The sequence below is a fragment of the Macaca fascicularis genome, chromosome 9, assembly GCF_037993035.2.
Source record: "Macaca fascicularis isolate 582-1 chromosome 9, T2T-MFA8v1.1".
NCBI classification, from domain to species: Eukaryota; Metazoa; Chordata; class Mammalia; order Primates; family Cercopithecidae; genus Macaca; species Macaca fascicularis.
The window spans coordinates 31,580,908-31,587,389 of NC_088383.1; positions in this window are offsets into that span (position 1 = coordinate 31,580,908).

Here is a 6,482-nt window from a genome sequence, read left to right on the forward strand (position 1 = left end):
CCTGCGTTCCAATTAAGGATGTAAATCTAATGCTTTTTGGGTCTGGTATTGAAGAATTTACGATGTTCTGAAGACAAGATGTTGATCATTCCTGTTAATCCCTATTTCCCCCAGGAGAATCCAATGGTCGGTTACAGAACAATGTTCCCTGTTCCAAAGGGTCCTAGTGACTCCACCAAAGGAAAAAAAATGGTTGAAACAACAGGTGGCCTATGGGATTTGCCTTTAATTAAATACTCCAGAAGGCAGGAATTAACTTACGATTTGACCAAAATGAAAGAAGCTCTAGTTTAATTGGATCCACATGATGTGTGCCTTTCTTCTTTTTGTATGAGCCTTCTCTTGGTTTCTGCTGTCTTCGCTTCCTTTTTTTTTTTTTTTTTTTTTTTTGAGACAGAGTCTTACTCTGTCATCCAGGCTGGAGTCTGCACTGCTGGTGCCATCTCGGTTTGCTGCAACTTCCGCCTCTCAGGTTCAAGCAGTTCTCCTGTCTCAGCCTCCCAAAGTGTTGGGATTACAGGCGCATGCCACCACACCCAGCTAATTTTTGTATTTTTGGTAGAGATGGTGTTTCGATATTATGGCCAGGCTGGGATCGAACTCCTGACCTCAGGTGATCTACCTGACTCAGCCTCCCAAAGTGCTGGGATTACAGGCATGACCCACTGTGCCTGGCCTGCTTTCGTCTCTTCTTACCTTTCCTTGTAGGCTTCAGTTTGGGTGCAGTTTCTTCTGGGAGTTCTCCAAGTCTGGTCTCAAAAAGTCCTGTCCAGATCCCTGGTCCTTCTTGGTCCCCTCCAGGACTATAAGCTCTGTGCAGGCAGGGCCAGGGCAAGGACAAGGCCTGCCAGCTTCATGTGCCGGGAGGGGTCCCTGAACTCAACACACTGAACACTTTACATGGGTGTAGTTTGCCTGGGCATAGCGGTTCATGTTTGTAATCCCCAGCACTTCAGGAGGCTGAGGTGGGAGGATTGCTTGAGCCCCAGAGTTTGAAAACATCCTGGGCAACACAGTGATACCCCATCTCCACCAAAAAAGTTTTAAAAAATTACCCAGTCCTGGTGGCACACCTGTAGTCCCAGTTACTCGGGAAGGCTGAGGCAGGAGGATTGCTTCAGTCCTGGAGTTTGAGGCTGGAATGAGCTATAATCGCACCACTGCACTCCAGCCTGGGGAATGGAGCAAGACACTGCTTCTAAACAAAATTAAATTTTTTTTAAAGTATATAGTTTATTGTGTGTTAATTATATAGCTGTGCTTTAGTAAAGCTGAGAAGAGGGCAGGGAAGAGGAGGAGGAGAAGAAAGAAGCCCCTGTTCCACTTCAGGTGGCGAAGCAGACAGTAGGGTCGTGGAATGCCAAACCCCTCCCAGATATGACTCAGTCCTGATGCACTCATCAAATAGACAAATTTCACAGCCCATAGGAGCTGGAGTGTGAGCAAAAGACACAAGCTTTGGAGTCCGCCTGGATTTAGTTTCCAGCTCATTCACTTGTGGGCAAATCTCTCTCCTCTCTTGCTCTCTGCATTCCCCCACCCCCAATGCAGAAGGCACTCAATAAACCTGAAGTGGGCCCACACCCAGCCATGGAGCACAGGGGCCCAGCTGGTGGCTTTGCCCACTGCTTTCATGGGCTCTGCAAGGAAAAGCGTTGATAGAATTTCAGATAAGAATTTCAGATTTTCCAGGCTCCCTAGGAATTGGAGAAGTGGTGGGCGGGGGGTGGCAGGTGGTGGTCTGTAAATGCAGGTGAAGAATCAGCAACATGAGGTGACAACTAGGAAAAGTCTGTCTTCCTGCTGGGGTGACGGCTCCTGTGCCTGCAGCATCCCTCCCTCCCAGCTTCCCGCCACAGCTGAGCATCCTCACCTTTCAGGCGAGGCAGTGGAGGCTTAGAGAGGTTGGGTCATCTCTTGTGGCATGACTGGTGGGGATGGAGACTAGCCCCGGTGGTGAACAGGGCAAAGACAGGAGCCCTGGATGCAGGAGGGCACGTTCCCGCTGCAGAGGCTGTTCTTGGAGAATTTGGTCCCCTAAACCCCACAGACAGGGAAAGGGAGATTTCACTTAAAGGGGCCTGGATAGAGGTGGCTTTCTTAGCTCCTTACATGGAAAATGGGGGTGAGGCTGTCTTCAAGCTAAATACCCTTTTGGGAATGACTAAAGAATCATCACTGTGCCCAAGGGAGTGAGTGACCCTGGAATGGATGTGAGGGAGGCTTGTGATCTCCTCTCTGGAAATGCAGAGCCCCCAGGGAAGCTGGCTCCGTGCCAGGGGAAGCTTGTGTAGGGACCGAGTGAAGTGCCCTGTCCAAGTCTGAGCTCCCTGGTCCCATCTGAAGTCTAGCCAAGCCAGGAACAGTGGCTCTTGAAGGGCTTTTTCAAGTCAAGCTCATTGCCCTGGCTGGGGGCTAGCACAGGGAGCAATAGCAGAGCCTCTGACCACTCACAGGTGGAGGGCACTGGAGGCAGAGCAAAGAGCTGTGCAGAAGAGGACAGCATTCTGTAGACCCCGCTACTGTTCCTGTGGCACGTGGGCCTGTATCCCCAACAGTCACTAGAAAAGCACAGAATGAGCACGTCCTTCCCTAAAGCAAAGAACGCAGCCAGGCAGCTCCACCTTCAAAGCTCACCTTCTCAGGTACCAGCCATGGGCCCCGGGCATGTGAAATTAACTTGCCTGCTTTCCTCATCTGCAAAATGGGATGACAATCACGGCCTTCCTTTCAGCATTGCTGTAAACATGCAAAGAGGCAAGCGCTATAAAATCATGAGCACAGAGCCCATCTCGGGCTAGTGCAGGATGTGCGGTAGATGCTGAAGAAGGGGATCATCTGTATGTTCTGCTTTATGGATCTATTATGCGTTTCCATCCCTTACTTCTCTTACTTCACCTTCCTCATGTTAGTAGATAAATATCATTATACCCATTTTACAGAAGAGGAAATAGAAAGGTTAAATAGCTTGCCTCCAAGCTAATCTTAAGACGAGTGCCCATTCTACAACATTACAACTCTTTTTTCCTTTTTTCCCTTTAGGTTAAATCCAACTTCCACTAATAAGCCCCCTCCCCTTCCAGACCCTCAGCAGCCAGGCTACAGGCCACTAGCTGCATCTTCTCTCAAGGCGAACAAGATCCCTTTCCTTGCTGGTCTGGGCTCCCGGGAGACAGGCAGTCCTGTTGTCTAAGCTCCTGTAGCCACAGGATCTTGAGCACAAGCAACAGTCTTTAATTTTGTACTGAGTGAGTCTTTTGTCTTTAGTCCTATTCCAACTCTTATTAACACAATTAAAATGCATTCCATTGCCTAAGGTGTAAATGTGCTCCCCATGGTGGGGGATTGTCTGTGGAGAGACGCATGGAGAATGAACAGTCTTCTAAGTGGCTTCCAGGCTGCAGCCGAGCGGAAGGCTTGCTTTCATCAGTTGAGATGTTCTTGCCGCATAAATCTCCCGCGACTACTTGGTCTCCGGTAAACACTACGTTGGCATCAAGATCAAGGAAACGGAAGTGCAATGATGAAGTTCGCAAAGATGGGGGCGGCCTGTGTTCCCATGCAAACATCTTGGCTTGGTGCTCTGTAAGTTGGAGAGCTTGATGCTGAATTGCATGAAGAGGCCCACCCTGCTTCAGTTACTACATCAGGATCCAAAAGAACGTCCAGCAGCCCCTGCCTCCCACTCCCCGGTTCCAGCAGACCCATGCATCAGGACAAAAGCGGTCGGCGGCGCTTCCCCCACCTCCGAGCCAAGAATCACCTTAACCTTCTTCGCGTCTGCTCCATTCAGTCTCCACTCTTACATTCTGCCTCCACATTCAAGGCCTGGCTGTGGTCAGAGGTCGCTGAATGAATCATGCTAAACAAGAGCTTTGCTGATGTTTTAGAATTTCTAGGGTGACCTAATTCCCTGTATCTGTTTTTCACAACTTTTCTATTTTTTTTTTCTTCTCCTCTGTTGTTTATAGGAGCAAATCACTGGACGGAGATCAAGCAGTTTATTGTGCCAAGAAACCAGAGAGGCTGCAGAGGCTCAGAGCACCATGGAATAAAGCTTTCTGGCTGCCAGCACCATCCCCCACTGCCCCTGCTGAGGGGCTGCCTTTGGAGCTGGCACACAGGATCCCTGGGGTCAGCACAGGGTGGCCCATGCATGCACCCAGGCCCAACAGGACGCCTGGCTCAGTGCTGGCAACAACTGCCTCCCCAGGAACCCCTCTATGCCCTGGCCTGGCTGCCTCCCCAGCCTCGGCTCCAGTTGCGGGGGCGGTGGGTTCCTTTTGTTTCAGCGTGCAGGTGACCTCATGCTGGTGTCCCATAGAATAAAGAGAACGTGTTCGTGGGAGAAACACTGGCAGGATAAGACTTCCTGCCTTGCACTGTGCTCTTCAGAGAGCATGTTCCTATTTTGAGCTCTTTCTTTCTCACCACTGCCCTGCCCCAGCAGGAAAGGACCTCTGCACGTTCTCACTCTCCAGTTCTGCAGAGGCTGAATCAGAGACTGGAAGGCTAGGGCACCGGTTGTGCTTCTATTTGCTTTTAATGTGAGCTCCAGAAATTTCCAGCCCTCGTATGCCCACTGTCTCCCGTGGCCCTTCTCCTAGATTCCCGCAAGTTAGACAGGGCAGGATTCCTACCCCACCCTGGATGAGGAAAGTGCAATCAAAGCTCTGAAGGACTTGCCCAAGGTCATGGAGCTCATCAGTAGAGCAGTCCAAGCAGAAGCAGATTTTTCTAAGTCTAAAACAAGTGACAATGTAAATCAGAAAGTTTAAATGGCATTCGTTCTTTCCATCACACTTTAAGTGTGGGATTATTTGCAAATCACCTATGGTGACTCTCTATTACTCCTATTTTATCTGTTTGATAGACCCAGATTTTCCTTTGTACATTCCTTGAAGTGAAGCTCTTGGATGAAGCTAGCACCTACTGACTTGGGAATAAAACCTCTTACCAGGTACCTTGTGATTCTAAGTGCCTCTGGCCCATCCAGGTATTCAATGGGTACTGGTACCATAATCGCCACTATCATCATCATCATCATCATCATCACCACCACCACCACCACCATCATTTCATCTCCTACCCCTGTAGACCTATGAGGATAAACTGGCAGAGACTTCAATTAGCCTGTGCAAGGTCACCAGAGGAGAGGCAGGAATGTTGAGGCTCAAACCCATGGCCTCTGCTCACAGTCTCAGCTTTACTCTCTGCCTCGTCCCAAACACACCTTGCTGCTTCTCCCGCTGTGTCTGTGAAGGGAGAGGGAAGGATTAGATTTTACAGGCGAGAAGCACTGAGCCAATGACATGACGATCCTGGATTACCCTACTTAGAGGCGTAGATGGGTTGGAAGCCTAAAATTTTCAGACTAATTTTCAAGAAGCTTCATCCAAGTACTTAGGATGAGCCAATGGCGGAAGAAATATTCAGAAGTAAATCCCCTAGACCTGCTTCTTTAATTTTAATGTACATGCAAATCCCCTAGAGATGGTGTGGGAATGCAGATTCAGATTCAGCACGTCCGGGTGGGGCTGAGGCTCTGCATGGCTAATCAGGGTGATGCAGAAGTTTCTGGTCTGTGTGGACCGCACTTTGAGTAGCAGGGCCCTAGACCACAGGTTTCCTGACTAGATTCCTGGGTTTCCTGAAGATGACTCAGGTGCTGGCCTGGGGGGCTGTGCAAAGGGGTTTCTGAATCAGATTTCTCTTGGAAAAAAGGGTTTATCCTGCTTTGAAAAGAAGTTTGAAAGCCACAACCCTAAATATAATACCCCATGCACTTGGAGGTACTTATTTTAATGTGTGGCCAGAAATTTCTGTCCCCAAAGAGAAATTATTTTATATGCTTTGCTGACTCAGGGGAATCGGTGCCCATATTTGGACAGCTGGCCTTACAGTGACCTCACTGCTATCTAATGGGAAATGTTGAAGGTACTCTACTTAGAAATAATTATATCTACATAGCCTCTGTGTCCTCTCCCCCCAGTCTCTCTCTCTCTCTCTCTGTCTCTCTCATAGATTCTTGCAGAAAAAAAGAACACTTGCTTCTGGAATTCATCAGTTCCAGCTGTTTACTTCCACTGAGGCCAGAAACTTATTTTTTTCCCCTGTGTTTAAGTTTTTTATGGGAGGGAAGGGTAAGAAAGGCTTCCAAGATTGCAATCATGAAAAATTGGTCTATTGAGTGAGAGCTCACCACCAGACCAGAGAAAACAAGATATTGGGGCATTGAACTGGAAGGTCCTGAATATAATCCTGTGTTCTCCCTATGTGCTCTACAAGAAAAGAATTCTGTGATCAAGTGTGTTAGGAAAATGCAGTGTTAAACAAACTTCTCTTCTGTAGGATTTCTTAGAGCCTTTTATGAGATAATACGGTTACAACTCCCTCAAAGGTAATAAGCGTCTGAAGTGTTTCCCAAACTTCCTTAGAGTCCATTTTCATGGAACATCTTGAGGAACTCTGGAAGTTCATGG